The sequence below is a fragment of the Pongo pygmaeus genome, chromosome 1 (assembly GCF_028885625.2).
Source record: "Pongo pygmaeus isolate AG05252 chromosome 1, NHGRI_mPonPyg2-v2.0_pri, whole genome shotgun sequence".
NCBI lineage: Eukaryota > Metazoa > Chordata > Mammalia > Primates > Hominidae > Pongo > Pongo pygmaeus.
In genome coordinates, this window is record NC_072373.2 from 8,429,346 (window position 1) to 8,450,551 (window position 21,206).

General features: G+C 42.2%; 1 non-coding gene and 1 pseudogene across 1 annotated transcript; one reads left to right on the forward strand and one right to left on the reverse strand.

The window, feature by feature from the left end:
* Positions 1–414: 414 nt before the first annotated feature.
* The window catches only part of LOC129016696 (small ribosomal subunit protein uS17-like), a 28,809-nt pseudogene continuing 8,017 nt past the window's right edge, over positions 415–21,206 (forward strand).
* LOC129022936 (U5 spliceosomal RNA) lies at positions 12,204–12,318 on the reverse strand. The gene has a single exon (XR_008496606.1). It is a non-coding gene; the product is annotated as a U5 spliceosomal RNA (small nuclear RNA).

Sequence of the window (21,206 nt, forward strand, 5' to 3'; positions counted from 1 at the left end):
TCCCAGCACTTTGGGAGGCTGAGGCAGGTGGATCACAAGGTCAGGAGTTCGAGACCAGCCTGGCCAATATGGTGAAACCCCATCTCTACTAAACATACAAAAATTAGCTGGGCATGGTGGTGTGCGCCTGTAGTCCCAGCTACTTGGGAGGCTGAGGCAGGAGAATCGCTTGAACCCGGGAGGCAGAGGTTGCAGTGAGCCAAGATTGCGCCACTGCACTCCAGCCTGGGCGACAGAGTGAGACTCTGTCTCAAAAAAAAGAAAAAAGAAAAAGACTATACACTTAATCGTTTCTCTGGTTACTCTGAAATTCACCCCTTTACGGAGGCAGGGTTGCCAGAAGATAAGGATTCTGAGCTGTATCACCTTGGCCTGAATTGCACTAACTGAATTTCAGTTCATGTGAGACCGCCAATGGGAGCGAGGTGTATCAAAAGAGAGTTCTGTGGCCTGCATGAACACACTGATGCTAAGAACGATGCTGCAGGTAGGATTCACTATATCACACTGGACGATCTTTAGGATAATCCTAGGCAGACATCTCATTCCAGTCTCTTAGGAATGTTTGTAACAGCTGTGCTTCTTCAGAGTATTTGATTTGTTTTCTTCTGATTATTAATTATGAAGTTTGTGATTAATCAGGCACTCCTTTTAGGAGTTACTACCAGAAACTTTAGAGACAATCTGCGGCCCTTGTTGATTGATTACATTTGTGTCTTAACCTCCATGTTACGCTCTTGCTTCTTTTCTCTTTCCTCTTTTAAATTTTCCTCCTTTTATTGCATGAGATATTACTGAAGTTTATAAGACTTTGTAAACCACTTTAAATATTTTCTAGAACAAGTAACAGTAAGAGTAGGAAAATGGAATAAAATGCTGAATAAGGGCTAATTCTTTTTCTTTTTCTTCTTCTTTTTTTTTTTTGAGATGGAATCTTGCTCTGTCTCCCAGCTGTAGTACAGTGGTGCAATCTTGGCTCACTGCAACCTCTGCCTCCTGGGTTCAAGCAATTCTTCTGCCTCAGCCTCTCAAGTAGCTGGGACTACAGGCACGCGCCACCACGCTTGACTAATTTTTGTATTTTTAGTAGATACAGGGTTTCACCATATTGGCCAGGCTGGCCTCGAACTCCTGACTTTGTGATCCGCCTGCCTCGACCTCCCAAAGTGCTAGGATTACAGGCATGAGCCACCACGTCTGGCAGGTGCTAATTATTTTTCTTGTAGCCAACCTTTCCTACCCTCTATGGGTAGAAGTTTGTTTTTCTTTTGTTTTGTTAATTGACAGGAGCAAAATCTGTCTTTAAAAAAAGCATAAATTGTGTTTGTTCATTTATTTTGTCTGCCATTTTGAAAGCATCCCAATAAAAGGCCAACAGTTGCAAAACCAAAAATCTGTAACTTCAGACAACTCTTTCCATTTATAGAAGGTGGATGACTTTGTTATAAAAGATGCCAGGTGTGGTAGCTCACGCCTATAATCCCAGCACTTTGGGAGGCCGAGGCGGGCAGATCACAAGGTCAGGAGATCGAGACCATCCTGTCCAACATGGTGAAACCCTGTCTCTACTAAAAATACAAAAAAAATTAGCCAGGCGTGGTGGTGGGCACCTGTAGTCCCAGCTACTTGGGAGGCTGAGGCAGGAGAAAGCCATGAACCCAGGAGGTGGAGGTTGCAGTGAGCCAAGATGGTGCCACTGCACTACAGCCTGGGTGACAGAGCAAGACTCCATCTTAAAAAAAAAAAAAAAAAAAAAAGAAGATGATTCCTCCGTTTATAGAGGAGACTGGATGACATAAGACTAAGAGAAAATAAGTTGTTAAAGAAACTAGAACAAAACTAAGGAAGGAGAGGAAAAGGAGCAAAGACCCAATTTAAATTTAAATACTGCTGATCGGAGAGGTTGATGAATGAGTACAAATACAGAGTTCTACAGAAGAAATAAGACCTAGTGATTGTTAGATGAGTAGGTAGCTGTAGTTGACAATAATCTATTGCATATTTCAAAATAGCTAGAAAAGAATAATTGGAATGTTTCTTGCAGAAACAGAAGACAAATACTTAGGGTGATGGATATCTCAAGTACATTGGTTTGATCTGCGCAAATTACATGGATTCATTAAATTATCACTGTACCCTGAAAATATGTACATCTATTACATATCAATAAAAATAAATAAAATTGAAAAATAAATAAATACTTCTGATTTTAACCACTAGATGAAGTAAAGCCAAAACTATATAATTGGTATGGAAATTGTGAAACTACCCAGTTTCCTCTGTCATAAAGCGCTCTCACTGACATGGTCAAATTTATTCAGATAAGAAGTTCTAGATTTGTTCTCTGTCATGTCCATGATGTCCTAGACTGGCAAGACATTCACATAAGAAGGATGTGATGTTGCTTTTTTACAGGTGATAAATAAGAAACCAGCAAGATAAAAAGATCAACCAAAGATCCCAGAGGGACTTATGACAGAGTTGATGTTGGAAGCCACCATCCTATGCAGTGAGTTGACAGCCGATTCAGACCTGTATCGTAGATTCTATTGGATTCATGAGAAATATAAAATGATATCACAATGTAAGTCTCTTTAGTCACTTGTGAGTCTCTCATCCCTAATGAACATACACAAAAAGTAGCTAAGATGCCCCTGTCCTCAATCTGGGAATCACCCCCACATGCTTGTGATTTAGAGTGAAAGGACCACAAACATGAGCAGAGTGCCATGATTCCACAAGCCAGAGAAAGTCTGTGATATGACAGAGACTACTGATATTTTAGCCAGGCTTTCAGATCATTGAGTCATGGCCTGCTATGCACTGGGGAGCGGTGATGAACAAGACAGATCTGGCCCCTGCCCTGGTGCCTCTTAATAATAATACTCATTGTGAATTTACTACATGCCAAGGTCCATTCCAATCACTGTACATCACTTAACTGATTTAAGCATCACATCAATCCTGTGAGTTAGGTATTATAGTTATCCTCATTTTACAGACGAAGAAAATGAAGCACAAAAAAAGTTGAAGTACCATAACTTGAATGAAGTTCCAGTTTCTGTTCCCAAATGTAAGAAGCTTAGGAGTCATTATTTCCATCCTCCTAACAAGAAAAAAAAATGCTGAGTAAACGAAAAATCAACAACTCTTCTTAGATCCACCAGAGAATTGAGGCAACGGGGCAAACTGCTGCCCTGAAAGCTAGAAAGACAGGCAGGTGGATACAGAGAATCACAGCTTTCCAGCCAAATCCCCACAGCTAGACCTAATATGGCAGGAACACTTAAAACTGTGATTAATGAATTGGTGGGTGCTCAGTGTAGATTAACTTGAGGCCTAAAGCTTCCAGGGGGCCCAGTCTTAAGGAGCCATCACACTTCTGTGAGGTTTATCTCCAGGAGCTCTACCAGGTTCTTGCGGTGATGATCTGAAAAAAAGTCCTCTCCTAGTTCTGGCAGGGGAAGAAGAGGGGCCATTTTGAAATATGACCAGACACCTCTGTTCTCTTGAAAAAGGGGGCTACCCTCAAAGGAAAACTATTTTCTTTTTTTTTTTTTTTTTTGAGTCAGAGTCTCACTCTGTTGCCCAGGCTGGAGTGCAGTGGCGCCATCTCGGTTCACTGCAACCTCCAACTCCTGGGTTGAAGCGATTTTCCTGCCTCAGCCTCCTGAGTAGCTGGGATTACAGGCACATGCTACCACGCCCGGCTAATTTTTGTATTTTCAGTAAAGACGGGGTTTCACCATATTGACCAGGCTGGTTTCGAACTCCCAACCTCGTGATCTGCCTGCCTTGGCCTCCCAAAGTGCTGGGATTATAGGCGTGAACCACCGTGCCCAGCCAAAGGAAAACTATTTTACCAGAGCCTCTGACTGGAGTTTTTACCAAAGCTTAACCAACCTATAACAAGCGAAATATTCAACTCTAGTACATTGCAGACTACATTGTAGTACATAGTAGACTTCCACATAGGGGAAAGAAAACAGCCAACTCAGACTCCCCAAAAGACTGAGATCTAATCATAAGACTACAAAATATTTTCCATCCTCCTCACCCTACCACCATATCAATAAGGCTCTAGTGTAATAACAGAGGAATACAGCTAAAATAACTGGAAGCCTCAAACTCTATTTAAAGAGTCTCTAGAAAAACCCAAAGCTAACAGAGGAGATAAAAACAATGACACTGGAAGATATTTTAGCTTCTGACACCAGAGCTAAAGAAACAATATGCATAGACTAACTCTGAGCCAGAAAAGCATGAAAACACAAACCCTCAGATTACCTCTGTTCCTCTTACCAGGTGTATTATGTCCAGCTTGCAACAACAAATTTCAAGGTATGCTGAAAGGCAAAAAACAATCTGAGGAGGCAATGCAAGCATCAGACCAGATTCAATATGGGAGACATTCTGGAATTATCTGACTGGAAATGTAAAATAACTATGATTAATATGCTAAAGGCTTGAATAGAAAAAGTGGACAACATGCAGAAAGGGAGGTAACCTGTAAGCAGAAAAATGAAAACTCTAAGAAAGAATCCAAAGGAAATGCCACAAATCAAAAAGTATAATGGAAATAAAGAATGTATTTTGCCAGGTGTGGTGGCTCATGCCTGTAATCTCAGCACTTTGGGAGGCCAAGGTAGGTGGATCACCTGAGGTCAGGAGCTCGAGACCAGCCTGGTCAACATGATGAAACCTCATCTCCACCAAAAATACAAAAATTAGCCAGATGTGGTGGTGCATACCTGTAATCCCAGCTACTCGGGAGGCTGAGGCAGGAGAATAGCTTGAACCCGGGAGGTGGACATTGCAGTGAGCCAAGATCGTGCCGTTGCACTCCAGCCTAGGCAACAAGAGCGAAACTCCATCTCAAAAAAAAAAGAGAATGCATTTCATGGGCTCATTAGTAGACTAGAGACAGCTGAGGAAAGATCAGTGAGCTTAGGGCTCATCAGTAGACTAGAGACAGCTGAGGAAAGAATCAGTGAGTTTAGGGCTCATCAGTAGACTAGAGACAGCTGAGGAAAGAATCAGTGCGCTTAACAAGATGTCAATAGAAACTTGCAAAATGAAAATGCAAAAAAAAAAAAAACTGCAAAAATAAAAAGAAAGGAAGACACAGTACAGAATATCCAAGAACTGTGGGACAATTTCAAAAGATGCAACATGTGTGTAATGGGAATAGCAGAAGGAGAAGAAAAAGAATGGTGAAAGGAGAGTCATGAAGACTTGGGACGTAATGAGAGTGTATAACTGAAAAATCTAATGGAACCTGGGCTTCTCTGGAGTGTTAGGGACCAATTGAAAAATAGACACAGAAATCAAATAGGTTTCAATATGTCAGCCTTGTTGCTGATATTGGTTCAGAGAAAGTGGCTTGGACCCAAAGGCAAAATGACTTCCAACTCCTGCTCATCACAAATTACATTTAGCCACTCAGTCGAAACAGAGATGCTACACCATTAGTGCTCCCTGGGCTGGGCTTGTTGCCTGAAGAAAGTAGAAATCCAGAACAGGTGTATCTTGTGGGTGGTTGGTAACACAAGAGAAAGCCAGAGATGGAGATTTGCACACTCACTCATCCTTATCCCGAAGTTTTCAACCAGCTAAGTTACTTCCCCTGTGGAGGGAAGCCAGTAAGGAATAGAGAACGCAATTGAATGAAAAAATATCCTCCTCCTCTGGGAAGGGAGAGTGCTACCGCTTGTTAGAAATGTGAGGCACGGGAAATATGCGTGTAGCCAGGGAGAAATCAACCTCTAAGCCGACCCCTGGAAAGTATACAAGAACTGACATGAGGGGTGGAGCTGCAGATTGTGGCTTTTCCAGGCATCAGAAACACACTAGATTTAAAAACTAATATTTTAAAATGATACTTGTTCTGGTACATTTTTTCAGATCTACCTTGTGAGCAAATGAGGAGAAATGTATATTTTAAAAGACCATGGAAGGAGAAAGGAAAGAGATACTCCATAAATAAAAGAAAAATCATGCCTTATTCATTTTTGTTTTCCTAGATCCTACCAGAAACAGTGCCTTGGTCGACACAGTGTTTATAAATGAATGTTACGGTGGAAGACAATGAGGCACATGTTAAGCAATTATTTATAGCTACTGTAAAGAATCATCATTATAAGTCTTTTAAAATGTTCTTGAATTCGTGGTTATCAGATAATACTGATTTTTTAAAAAAATCTGGGTCACTGAACTGCTGTCAGCAGAGCCTGTTGCAAGCTGTATCCACTGGCTGTGCTTGACTGAATTCCTTTCTAGCCCTGGGCTGAGCGTCATTGATTTAGGAACCTCACTGGGCTGTTTTTGTTGTTGTTATTTCCATTGCTTGCACACTTTCCTGACTATAACAACCAACCTAGTTGCAGTGGTCATTTCTTCCCTGTCCATTCATTCAGGGTATTCTTGGATTATATGTCAGATATCCATAAATTGCAAAAATGCATAAATATCAAGTGTGAGCCTTTAGAACCAGTAACAATAAATACCTCATTGTTGGACCAACACATCCAGTGCCACTAAATCAATACTGCTAATAGAAATGTGTCTCTCCCTCTTCTAATCTTTCTCACCAATAAAATTCTGTCTCTCTCTCTCTCTCCTCATTAATTATGAAATCAATAGACCGGGTAGGGTGGCTCATGCCTGTAATCCCAGCACTTTGGGAGGCTGAGTTTGGTGGATCACTTGAGGTCAGGAGTTCCAGACCAGCCTGGCCAAGGTGGCAAAGCCCCATCTCTACAAAAAAAATTAACCAGGCATGGTGGCGCCTACCTGTGGTCCCAGCTACTCGGGAGGCTGCGGCATAAGCCGAGATCGCACCACTGCACTCCAGCCTGGGCATCAGAGTGAGACTGTCTTAAAAAAAAAATTATAAAATAAACAACTTCCAGAAATTAGAGAGGCTTTGTCCAAACCCTGCATGATTCACTCTTGTTTATTCTTTGAATAACTTGTATGAGCAGAAATGGCCTTATAAGTAGGTAAAAGAGAATATTTACTTAGGAAGATTTTCGGAACATTGAGAATACTTGCCTGCAGTAACCAGCCTCCAACATGAACCCCAATGATCCCCACTTTCTGATATTCCTACCCTGTGTAACTCCCTTCCATACTGGGCCAGGGTGGGTCAGTGTGTCCAAGAGAATACAGCAGAAGTGATGACATGTCACTTCTGAAATTAAGTTATAAGAGACACCACAGCTTGCTCTTGATTGCACTTTCTCTTTGTCTCTTATCTCGCTTACTCGGGGGAAGCCAGCTGCCGTGTCATGAGTGCCCACTGTGGAAACGAACTGAAACCTCCTGCCGACAGCCACCCAAGTGAGCTTGGAATTGGATGCTCCAGTCCAGCCAAACCCTCAGTTTACTATAGCCCCAGTTGACAGCTTGACTACAACCTCCTGGGACACCCTGAAGCAGAACCACCCAGCTAAGCTCCTCCTGAATTCCTGACTCACAGAAACTACGCGAGATAATAAATATTTGTTGTTTTATCCCTTTAAGCTTTGCGGTAATTTGTTATGAAGCAATAAATAACTAATAGACTACCCGGGAATTAATTCTTTTACTAATTCATTTATTCAACAAGTACCTGTTAAAGTCTACAGTCTTTCAATCTCTGTAACACACTTCAGTGCCGTAATAAAACAATATATCCCTTCAAGGAGCTAACAGAATCATTTGGAACACAAATACATAAATAGTGTTAATTCAAATTGGTGAGTGCAATGAAAAAGTTACATTAAAAAGCATGCAAAACGAGAAAGTTTATCCAGGAGAGTTTGGTAAACTTCATAGAACTATCATACTCACATTGTGTCTTAAAGAAAAAGGAGAATCAGTCAATGAGGAGGTAAAATGTATTCCAAGGAAGAAACAGCCATTAGCCAAAGCTGAATTCATGAGGTAGCATGCTGTTGCAGCAATTTGGAATCAGTGTAGTGCTTCCGGAATGGAATACTGGAAGTAGAGAATGGCAGGAGATATATCTAGAAATGTATTACAAAGGGCCCTAAATGCTATATTAGAACACTTAAAGTTTATCCTGTAGGTCCTGAGGAGCCACTGAGCACCCATAAACAAACAAAAAAAATGTCATCGTCAAATTTGCATTTGGTAACAGAATGAATGGAGGATGGATCTGAGGTCAAAAAGGCTCGAAGCAAGGACTCTAGTTGGAAAGCTGGTCTTGCAATGATCAAATAAGAGAGGATAAAGGCCTGGATTAGGGCCTTGGTGGCAGGAATGGAGAGGAGTAGATGACTGTTTGGACATGGGGAAAAGCAAAGGAGGAATAAAGGACAATGTTCTCCTTCGCAACTGTGTGACATGATGGAATGTAATTCCACCACAGGAGAAAATAGAGGGGAGAAAAAGATTATCGGGGAAGTTTCTAAGTTCAGTCTGGGCTATGCTAAGGTTGAAACTGCTTCCCTTTGATAAGAAACATCACATAATTGGTAATAATACCTTTGTCTGCAATTAAAGTCCCATCATCCCTGGTAGGGAGGTATGACATGCCATGCACACCATAATACGGTGACGTGTAAAGAACTGAGAATCAGGAAATATGCACACATCAAAATGACAATCTTTCATTGATAAAAGAAACAGGACTTAATATAAATCTTGGCAGTCTTTTGGGTACAGGAGCGCCTGGCAAGGGGGTGGTGATTCAGTGGGAAACTGGTGAATAATGGGGAAATTCTATTACACGCAGTAAGCCAAATTTCAGATTTAAAATAGGACCTCCCTGACTCAAATTTCCTTTTTGAACATGGTATTATCAAGAGTAATTGGATTATTTCAAATGTTATTTCCAGAGTTTCATTTTAAAATAAAATTATATTGGCCACTCAAAGCACAGACTGGATTGCCATCTGTTTCCTACTCCAGTATATTCTTGCCGTCTGGGTATTTGCCTTCTCAGAGAAAGAAAGAGAAGGCAAACGGCTTAGGATGTGAGGAAGAATATGCAATGGGACTTATTGAAGATGGCAGCATAGCCCGGGGCTTTTTCTTCTTATTTGGGAAAGCTGTTGCTGGAGGAGAAAAAAAAAGTGAGAATGGGAAAGAAAGTAACTTTTTTTTTTTTTAGCACTTACCAGATGTCAAGCTCAGCTAGGTGTTTTCCATATACTGTCATTTAATCCTCATACATTTGTAAGGTGTGTATTATTAAGCCTGTTACAGAAATCAGGAAGCAGGTTTTCAGAAAGGTTAAGTAATTTGCCCAAAACTGCACAGGACACTGCTTTCAAAATCTATCTGTTTTCCCCCTTAATTAAATGATGAGTCACCTGTTCATTCATAGCTAATGTATATTGCAAGGAGAAAGTGATCCTTTTGCTTGATAAAACACACTTTTTGAGTCATCATGGAAAATGTGCTGTACCCCAAATAAGCCATCCAGAAAAGGCAAAGAAGACGTGGTAGGATAAGACTTTCTCTTCCCTAGTCTCAACATATGGATAATTTCTCCTTTTGGAATTGAAGTCATCACTACTGAATTTTTCATAAATATTTTAAATGGAAAAATCCTCATTGCCCTTTTGAATTATAATTATAATACTTGTTCATGTAGGGGAAGAGAAAAGAGAGAAAGAAAAATGGGTAAGGAAAAACTAGAGTTCCTTGGTAGTCCCATGCTGCCCAGAAATGATCACTGTTCAAAATTCGTATAGTATTTCTATGAACTTTTTTCTAGGCAAATGCATATGTGTGTCTAAGTATGTGCACACAGACACACACAAATATGAGATTTTCCTATAAGGGCTTCTGTGCAATCTGTTTTTCTCATTTATTTAACAACATATTGTTTAAATATCTCATGATGCATATAGCTACCCGATTCGTTGAAAGAGCTTCACTCTATTCTATTATTTAGAAATGGTTACCAAACTTGGCCAGGCGCGGTGGCTCACGCCTGTAATCCCAGCACTTTGGGAGGCAGAGGCGGGCGTATCATGAGGTCAGGAGATCGAGACCATCCTGGCTCACATGGTGAAACGCCATCTCTACTAAAAATACAAAAAATGAGCCAGGCATGGTGGTGGGCGCCTGCAGTCCCAGCTACTTGGGAGGCTGAGGCAAGAGAATGGCGTGAACCCAGGACGCTGAGCTTGCAGTGAGCCGAGATTGCGCCACTGCACTCCAGCCTGGGCGACAGAGCAAGACTCTGTCTCAAAAAAAAAAAAAAAAAGAAAGAAAAAAGTAAAAAGAAATGGTTACCAAACTTAAACAGCATTTCAAGAGCAAAACAAAGTTATTGAAGAGTAGAACAACATGCAAATCTGAAACTACCTATATTGTGTATCTCTAGTGCATTTGTTCTCTAGTGTCCATCTCTGTACCCTACAGCTAGCTGGCTCAAGAAGCAGACACTTTCAGATGAAATTTTCCTGGAGCAGAAAAAAAATTAAAAACCTTAATTGGACCATCGATTGCTGGAGTCAGAACTAGACCCGTAGTTGCTCCTCAATCTTGCTTTGCACACTGGCAACGTCTCACCCACTCCCAACATCCCAACTCCTCTGTCCTGGGGCTCGTTCCCATGGTACATTATCTTCTTTTACACCAGGAACATCCTACAGAGAGTTGCCTACCTAAGAAGCGGCAGCCTGATGCTGATGAAAATCCAGCTGGGGCTCACAACTGAATAAACTGTTTATCTGTTCCTGTTGTGTGATACAGTCACTACATACTCTAGAAAATAATCTCTCTCTTTCTTTTTATTTTTGTTTTAGGCCCATGACATAGTTTTACTGCAGCTCCAATCTGACTCTACCCTACTCACATTCTATTCTCAGGGGTTTGGGGAAGACCACCCCACTAGAGGTCCTGTCCCCACCAGAGCTTGGACATGGGATCTCTCTCAAGTAGGGGGCTTTGTCCTTCTTGGAGGCTTCTTGTCTCTCTCAGGACTGTACGTACTGTGAGCTGGGCTCGGCTGACACTTGGCTGTTCCTTCAGTCTTAGCCCTGAGGCCATGACAATCTGGGAAGTTCCGGCTGTCCATGTCAGTGGGGCTTGGGGATAAGGCAGTCCACGTAGAAGTTCCTGGCATTCTAGGGCAGACTGAATTCTGCCCCTTCCAGCTCCAGCATCAGCATGATCTGCCAGCCCAGCAGGGAGTTCTCCTGGAGGAGGGAGGCCATGTCTAGCATGCTGTCTTCCCTCTCTTTGGGAGGAGGCAGAAGGTCCAGGTCTTTGCTCACATGCACATGGCAGGTGGAGCATGCCAGGAAGGCTTCACAGGTGCCTTCCAGGTTCACCCCAAGGCATTGAGTCAGGTGGAGAATACCGTCCTCTGACTCTGCAGCTCACTGGATCTGCCAGCCTGACAGGTCTACAAACACCACGTTCACCACATCCCTGGGCCGCTCAGGGCCGCTGGGCTCTTCCTCTCCCGCCTGGCACATCAGCCTGTCTCCTGAAATGTCCTGGCTGTCACTGGCGCCTACGCCTCCCTGGACCCTAAAGAGCTCCTGGGTCTATTACACAAGGTGTCCCTGGCAGCCCACAGCAGAACCCTGGCACTCATTCAACCCCGGCCCTCGGAGGCGGCCGTGAAAGGGGTCGGGTGACCCGGTCAGACAATTATCTCTCTTATCTTTCATCATGGCTCACCAAAAGGGAATTTTTTCTCAAAGTATATATCCAGTTTTTTATGTCTGACCATTATAAATAAATCTTCCAAATTTGATGAAAAAGTTATCTAGTCATTTTCAAGTTAAATCATAATCACAAAAAAAGAAGAAAATTGAGCAAAACATGATGTCATTTACATAGATCGGGAGTCTGCAAATTAGAGCCATGGTCCAAATTCAGCCCATTGCCTATTTTTATAAATAAAGTTTTGCTTTTTTTTTTGAGACAGTCTTGCTCTGTTGCACAGGCTGGAGTACAGTGGTGCAATCTTGGCTCACTGTAATCTCTGCCTCCCAGGTTCAAGCAATTCTCTTGCCTCAGCCTCCCAAGTAGCTGGGATTACAGGCATGTGCCGCCACGCCTGGCTAAGTTTTGTATTTTTAGTAGAGACGGGGTTTTGCCATGTTGGCCAGGCTGGTCGTGAACTCCTGACCTCAGGTGATCCACCTGCCTCGGCCTCCCAAAGTGCTGGGATTACAGGCATGAGCCACTGCACCTGCCCTAAATAAAGTTTTTTTAAAAAACTTTTTATTAGCCCTGCCTAAGCAAGACCTCAAAAAATTTGATTATCAACTCACACTGTTCCTCTCCGTGGAAACTTTCAGTAAATGGCAAAAAATTTATTCATTCTAAAGAATGAACATTATAAATAAAGTTTTATTGGAACACAGCCACACACATTGATTTATGTATTGTCTATGACTGCTTTCACTCTATAATGGCCAAGCTGAGAAGTTGCAGCAGAGATCATATGGCCTTCAAAGCTTAAAATGTTTACTATGTGGCCCTTTAGAGAATGTTTGCCAACCCCTGATATAAATCAATACTCAAGAATCTTTCAAATAATTTGATATGTTTTCTCTGCTAGAGTTCCAATTTGTTTCATAGAGACACAGTGCCTTATGTCAACAAAATGTCCCAGTGGTAACAATTCTTAGAAGAGCAGCTGTTCAGTGAGACTGGTCTTTCTCTTTGGGGACAGTGAAATATTTGTCTGCCTCCTCCAGTGATATCCCTCTAAGCCATGCCTTCTCCCCTTCATTCATCCTTAGCACCACAATGACACTTGCAAAGAGTCCTACCATGCTACTCAGCAAGTTCTCTCCCTGCTTACCAGAAAGGAAGAAAGAAATTCAAGAAAACAAATTAAGAAAGAAAATGTGGGTGGAGGACAGATGACTTACTGGTATCTCCTCCACCCATCCTGTCTCCTGTCCCTACTCTGATCACCAGTGAGACGCCTGAGGTGTGGGAGGGGCTGTCGACAAAGCGTGAGTGCCTGCAGATGTGGGTGTGTGCCTTTGAAAGCGAGACTGTTGGAGAATGGCCCTGTGCTCAAAGGAGAGAGAATTTGTCTCCTGGGACAGAGAGCATCTGTAGGAAATTACAAACTTGAGGTCATGTGTATTTAAGAGTGAGAAACTCAGTGTGGAAGAGACTTCCACAGAGTGAGTGATAGAGATGTGAATGTACCCAGGACAGTGAGGGTGTGAGACAGTGAAGAAGGCAGGGATGAATATGTGTCCCAGAAAGACACCAGATGTGTGACTAAGTGTGTGTGTGAACAAACAGAGAAGGAAAATAAATGAAATAAATGAGGAGGGATACAAAATATGGATGAGACTGAGATTCTTTCCAGCAAGAGGGGATTTATACATATATGATGTCACTTTGGTGTGACTACATTGCATGTCAATCCAGTACCACCAACAAGAAATTCAATCTTAATCCAACTCCTCTGGGTTGTAAAGCATAGTAGAATTGGATGACAAGATGGTTAACTATATCCCTGCATTTTCATGAATTGAGGTAATTTTAAATGATGTAGGCAGGAAAACCATTTAAAGACAGAAATCAACTATCTCACAAAATATGTGTTCTTCCAGTGTTTTGTTGAGATTTCCATTCCACCAATTATAATGTATTGTAATCATCAATTAATCACTTATTTCATTTGTATTTCCCACTTCATTCTGGGTCTCCCACACAATGTTTGGTGCATGGTTTACAATCATTAAATATTTGCTGAATGAACGTATTAATCAGTGAAATAGGTTAGCTCTAAATTGAAAATTACAACTCCTGCCATCGATACGCAGGTAAAAAAGACAGCTGCTCATAGGTTACTTCCGTAATCCCTTCAATGAGACGAAAACTGATAGCAAGGATCACAGTTATTGTCATTGCCACAATTGAAAGACAATGATATATGTGCACCAGTCTTCACTACAATCTTTTTAAACACTTTAAAAAAAATTTTTGGTATTCAAATAATTTGTTTGTTTGTTTGTTTGTTGTTGTTGAGACAGGGTCTCCCTGTGTTGGTAGGGCTGGTCTCAAACTCCTGGGCTCAAGCAATCCTCCCACCTCAGCCTCCCAAAGTTCTGGGACTGCAGGCGTGAGTCACCATGCCTGGCGAACATCACTCCTAGAACAACAAAGTATTAGAACTGGCTCATGATCAGCCAGGTCCCCAGTTGTGGAGAAAAAGTATTCTCTCTCAGGACTTGAATATCAACCCTTGTGGGAGAAGCTTATGTCTGGAGTTAGATTTCACTCAGATAATACATGGCAGAGCTGACTATTCCCCAGCAGCAACCCAAGTCTAAGCATTTGCCTCTGCTGTAGCTAAGGGATAGATAGACATTTCTGTTAAGTTGAACTATTCCCCAAAACAGAATAAGCATATCCTGCCCAAAGGGAAGTTTATAACATCAAGACCATCTTAAGGATTGGATTTGGGTGCAGACAATGAACCTGAGAACCATACAGTTTTAGAGCTTCAAAGCTTCTTAGAGAGAGATGACCAAATGTCCCAGTTTCTCCAGGATAGTCCCAATTTATGCCTGTTGCCTTGGTGTAATTTCAAAGGCACCCACTTTCACTCTAGAAAGTTAATTATATGGTCAACCTGCTCAGAAATGATCTAATGCTCACTTTACGTAAGAGATGCTTGTAACCTGGAGCAGTGAAGTGACTCACCCAGTCACATAGCTAGTGGGACTGTGTGCCCATTCGCTGTGGGACTTTCACCATTGCAAGTGGTAACAAACATTTTCTTTTTGCAGAAAACTCAGGAGAAAGCCTTCACCTCCCTATCATGTAATTCTCTAATGACATGAATAAAAACAGAAGGAAACTGTCTTAGAGACATTCACTTTCCTAAGGCTTAAACTATGGAAGGATTTCTTCATTCATAAAGGAAATGCATATGTTTAGAGAAAACATTTCAATCAGAAAAAAGGGTCCAGATTCAGGCCTCAAGAGAGGGTTCATGGATCTCTCGCAGGAAGGAATTCAAAGTGAGTTGCAGAGTACAATGAGAAGAGATAGTTTACTGAAAGCTACTCAGTTACAGAGCGAGAATGTCCTCAGAAAGCAAGATGAGGAATGCACCATCTTTGTTTTAAACTCTTCTTATATAGGGATCTTATCTATGTAAAAGCTAAGCTATGTCTACATGCGGGTAAGCCGAAAAAATGACATTTATTACCTTGTTGATTTAAAGAAAGTTATCCTTGGCATTTTAGTGCGTAAGTACATCAAAGCACGACTATAGGCACCTTAAAAGCACATATTGTTTTGCAATATTGGGACATCTGGGCATTTTGTTGTCACAGGAGTTTGTCCTTGCAGGAGTTATTAAGCTGTTTCCTTGGTGGTAAACATCTTACGACCGTGGGTCGTGCTGGCAAGGAATGCGTCTTGCTAGTTTTAAGATGCAGTTGATTTGAAAATGATGTCACCCTGGCTCTCCTATGTCCCTGTTTCCCTAACAATTCCACCATCATATTGGCCTCATCTCAAGTACAACTCAAAATCCTTGATTGTGGGTATACTGAGAGTGGTGAATTTCAGCTTACACTTAACGCTGCTGGGTAAAGTCCAGCCAGGATTGTGCCTATTCCTGGCATGGGGATAGGAGATGGGTGTTGTGGCTACAAGGTCAGCACTAATTTGCTGACATATGATGAATCTGTACACTGCATTAGACATTAGACATTTATGGACATTTAAAAAAGTATTTGTATAAAACACTTTCCATTCCTTGCTACATAATGTTTTGGATCCTAAAACAACTCAGTACAGAGGTCAAATTTTGGAGTTCAGCAAAGGCTCCAGTAATGTTACGCAATATATGGGACCTTCGCTGACGAAAGAGCTATTGGGTAATTTCATGATGTGACGACCTACCTCTCACATACCCAATTTGTCACCTCCTTTCTTCCCTCTCTGTCCTACCTCGGCTCAGGCTTTGTCACTTTTTATATGGTTGTCACTTGGCTCCATTCTAATGCATCCTGGAGACCACTCTTCTCCATTCTAATGCACCCTGGAGACCACTACAATCTCTGTTACTTACTAGGTGAAAAATCCTTTAATAATTCTCCATTGTCTGTAAGATGAAAGTCAGGCCGGATGTAACGGCTCAAACCTGTAATCCTAGCTCTTTGGGAGGACAAGGCAGGAGCTGAAAAGTTCGAGACCAGCCTGGGCAACAGGGCAAAACCCTGTCTCTACAAAAAATACAAAAATTAGCCAGTGTGGTGGCACATGCCTGTGGTCCCAGCTACTCAGGAGGCTGAGTCGGGGGATCCCTTCACCCTGGGAGTTCAAGGCTGCAGTGAGCCATATTGCATCACTGTGCTCCAGCCTGGGCAGCAGAGGAGACCCTTTTTCAAAAGAAAAAAACTGAAGAAATGAATATGTGAAAGAATGAATTAATTCATGAAAGAATAAAACTCTTAGCATGGTGCAATGAAAGCTGGCGGTTATTGTACCTGCCTGTCCACAAAGCTTTCTCATGGTTCACAGAGCAGGAATGTGACACAGGGCTGGCCTATCAAAATGCCCCTTTCCCATCGTCATGTGATTCAACTAGGGTGGTCGTGTGACTGAAGCCACAGAAATCAGAGCTCCACCCTTGTATTTTTTTTTTTTCTTTTTTTTTAAGACAAAGTTTTGCTCTTGTTGCCCAGGCTGGAGTGCAATGCCACGATCTCAGCTCACTGCAACCTCTGCCTCCCATGTTCAAGTGATTCTCCTGCCTCAGCCTCCCGAGTAGCTGGGATTACAGGCATGTGCCACCACGCCTGGCTAATTCTGTATTTTTAGTGAGATGGGGTTTCTGCATGTTGGTCAGGCTGTTCTCGAACTCCCGACCTCAGGTGATCCACCCGTCTTGGCCTCCCAAAGTGCTGGGATTACAGGCGTGAGCCACCGCATCTGGCCCACCCTTGTACTTTTTGTTTGGAGCTGTACAAGAGGCAATTTCGCCTCTGAAATCACAATAATAGAGGACTATGAAGTTGGGGCTGTCTGGTGAGGTGACTCATAGTTACAGCACTTTAGGGGGCCAAGGCGGGAGGATTGCTTGAGCTCAGGAGTTTGAGACAAGCCTGGGCAACATAGTGAGACTTTGTCTCAAATAAAATATAAAATAATAAAATATTAAAAATCAAACAAAATAAAAAAGTTTATTTTTTTATTTTTGTTTTATTTTTATTTTATTTATTTTATTTATTAAAAAACAGGCAAAGACTTGCATATTAGAAGAGAATATGAATAAACAAAGGAAAGAAAGTAAAAGAAATAGATGGCAGTTTGGAGTATGAGAGCCACCGAATCCCTATTACACCCTCTCTCAGGGTTCTCTTGATACCTTGAACTGCCTCAGTGTGTGCCACGCTAAATGATTCTCCCCTCCCCTTACTTTCCTAAAGCTTGAGAGTTTCTGTTTTGTTTTGTTTTCCTGAAGGATGCTAAGTCATTAATTCATTAGTTTTATCTTTACCCACTACAAACTAATGAGTCCTGTTTAATACTACTGCCATTCTGGTCTTTTCTTAGACACTCTTGTCCACTTTGCAAAATTTCCTCCTGTTACTTCCCAGTGTAAAAGCTCTACTGGAACAAACAGGCCTGAGTGTATCCCTGAGTCACCTTCCAGCTCTGTTCTTTGTTCTTGATCTGCCTTCCGGGAACGTTCTTCCACTGTATCCCTTCTACTCCACTAATGACAAAACTCCCCATTCTTCAAGACTCAGTTCAAATTTCACTTCCTTCTGAAGCCTTTCCAGCTCATTCAAGCCAGAAATAATCACTCTTTATTAAACGCTATAACCAGCATCATTTCTGTCTTTTCTTGTATTTTGGATAATCGTACACAACTGGACTCTTACCCATCCAGAGCCTTTTTCATTTTCTAGAATGTTTAGTAGAGTCCTGTGTACAGCAGTGCTCAATGAATATTTGGTGAGCAAATATCCCTATAGGCATAAGTGATTGGTTTTTCAGGAACCAAACAAATCTTTCCTAAATGAAGATTATGAGATACATGACCTACTTCTAGAATCCGTGAAATCTTTTGCTAATTCACCCATAAGTGCTACCTTCCCACCTCACACACACATGTGCATGCACAAACCAATACACTTCCTTTCTGAGGGTAACAGTGTAGGAACCTCACCTCATAAAGAGTATGAGTGGCTCACGCCTGTCATCCCAGCACTTTGGGAGGCCAAGGCTGGCGGATCACCTGAGCTTAAGAGTTCAAGACCAGCCTGAGCAACATGGTGAAACCCTGTCTCTACTAAAAATGCAAAAAATTAGCCGGGCGTGGTGGTGCCTGCCTGTGATCCCAGCTACTTGGGAGGATGAGGCAAGAGAATCACTTGAACCTGGGAGACTGAGGCTGCAGTGAATTGAGATCACGCCACTGCACTCCAGCCTGGGCAACACAGCGAGACTCTGTCACAGACACACAGCAAAAAGAGTACATGTGAATTTAGAAAAACTGGAGGGTTTCCATGGAAAATGTGGAAATTTTTTAGATAGAGAATTGTGCTTAAATATTTAGAGATGTGATAATACACACATAGTTCAGGGGGTCTTACCCGACACTTGGAAATACCAACCCTAAAAGAATGTGATTGAGATAGGAGAGATTTTCACTGTGAAGGTGGATATACTTGTTTGCAGGCTTTTCTTACTCCAGGCACATCCATTTGGGAATTTTTTAAATGTGCTTCCAAAAGTCATTTCTGGAATCCTTTGGGAATCGGCTTGGCTTTCTTGTTGTTCAAGTGAATCCACATGTCTGTAACACCTCAGGCAAAATGTGAACTAAACACCATGATGGCATGTCCACAGAGCCATGAGTTTGAGAGCAGTCTTCTCGCTTTGGTGGTGGGGATAAATTAGAGAAACAGACCATGAGCAGAAGGAAGGCAAGACATTGGACAGGGTAGTTATCACAGCGATTACTTGTTGTTTATAAAGTACATAGGGATAGGAATGAAGCGTGGCTGGCTTTCTGTCACCTAATGTGATATATCTGGAAGGTATGTCATCCAGTTCTCTCTCTCCAAGTTCACGGGGATGCTGACAACCTGTTGTCCCAGACCTACATGAAAGAAAAACCTCTGGCCTTATCCCAAACTCATTGCATACTTTTCCTTTTAAAAAAAAAAAAAAAAAAAAAAGCATACAAACACATTTTCCAGCAGGGACACTTCAAAGCAATTGCTGATTCATTGATCCATTCATTCAGCAAACAATTATGGAGTGTCTATTATGTGCCAGACATCATGGTAGATGTTCAGGAAAATTAATAAAAATAAAATATGATCCCTGCTCTCCAAAGCTGCTCAGAGCTTTATAGGAAAGAAATACCAAGGAACACAATAGCAATACAACAAAGTAATGATAATATCAATAATGATAGTGGGTAGCAATTATTAAAAATGTAACACATGCCAGGCATGAGGCTGACTGCCTTTATACATTATTTAATAATTTTTTTTTTTTGAAATGGGACTTCACTGTCACCCAGGCTGAAGTGCAGTGGTGCAATCTTGGCTCACTGCAGCCTCCATCTCCCAGATTGAGGCAATTCTCCTGTCTCAGTCTCCCAAGTAGCTGAGATTACAGGCACACGCCACCATGCCTGGCTACCTTTTTCTTTTTTTTTTTCTTTGAGATGAACTCTCGCTCTGTCACCAGGCTGGAGTGCAGTGGCATGATCTCGGCTCACTGCAAGCTCCACCTCCCAGGTTCATGCCATTTTCCTGCCTCAGCTTCCTGAGTAGCTGGGACTACAGGTGCCCACCACCACGCCCAGCTCATTTTTTGTATTTTTAGTAGAGACAGGGTTTCACTGTGTTAGCCAGGGTGGTCTTGATCTCCTGACCTCATGATCTACCCGCCTCGGCCTCCCAAAGTGCTGGGATTACAGGCGTGAGCCACCGCACCCGGCCCATGCCCAGCTAATTTTTCTATTTTTAGTAGAGACAGGGTTTCGCCATGTTGGCCAGGCTGCCTCAGCCTGCCTCAGCCTTCCAGAGTGCTGGGATTACAGGTTTGAGCCACCACGCCTAGTCTACGTTATTTAATTATTACAATACACTATGAGTTTTACAGATGTGGAAACTGAGGCTTAGAGAAATTAAACAACTTAGTGAAAATTAGAGAGGCAGTTAACTCTAGAACCAGGAAACCTAAGTTTATCTGCCTCTAGAGCTTATGATTTTAACTACTAGGTCAAAGAAAGCACAGAGAAAAGTGGGTATTGACTCCCTGGATCATGAACCAGATCTTGGAAATAAGCGGGAATTTGCCTGTGGAATCAAAAGAAGCTGGGTGGGGTAAATGCTGTGAACCTTCCTCTGAGGAGCCACTTGGGTGGCCAGCATGGATAACCACGTAGCATGGCTCAATCGCCACCATCTCTGAGTAGTGTGAGTCCCTAGGCCAGCACAAGAAGGCCTCTAGTGAAAACACCTTTGCAAAGATTCTAACAGTGAAAGAAGTATAGTGTGGCTGATTGCACCTTGCTTCTAGTCTCACAGGCTGGCTGTCCCCACTCATTTCTGTGCATAGGCCAAGCTAATCATGGGAGAAATTTAGTCCATAATTCAACTTTAAAGCAATGATGATCATAGTCTCTCCCTAAAACTGATCCCTTCCTTGTTCTGGGACTGAAACTGCCTTTGTAAGACTAATGAAAGCCCACAAGATTAGGATTAGCCTGAATTCTGCTAAAATGGTAGATGTAGCTAAATGATAACCAGTCATGTGGCCTAGCCTGTTTTTCTGTGATCCCTTACTGCTCCGGAGTCACGTGGCCAGAGGTCACAAGGTTTGAGACTTCTCCAATTGTTCCTATAGATAACATCACTATTGTGGAACCTAAGGTTGCTCTTTTGAGATCTTTTTCAGACTTCTGCATTCTAGCAACTGACGGACCCCACCCAGACCTGTGACTCCTGGCTTGATCAGTCCTGTGGCCCCTATCCAGAGGCTGACTCAGCACGCGGGTTCCCTTTCCATAGCCCTATGATTTCACTCTTTTTTTTTTTTTTTTTTTTTGAGATGGAATCTCTCCCTGTCACCAAGGCTGGAGTGCAATCTCAGCTCACTGCAACCTCTGCCTCCCAGGTTCAAGCAATTCTCCTGCTTCAGCCTCCCAAGTAGCTGGGATTATAGGACGTGCCGCCATGCCCAGCTAATTTTTTTAACTTTAGTAGAGATGGGGT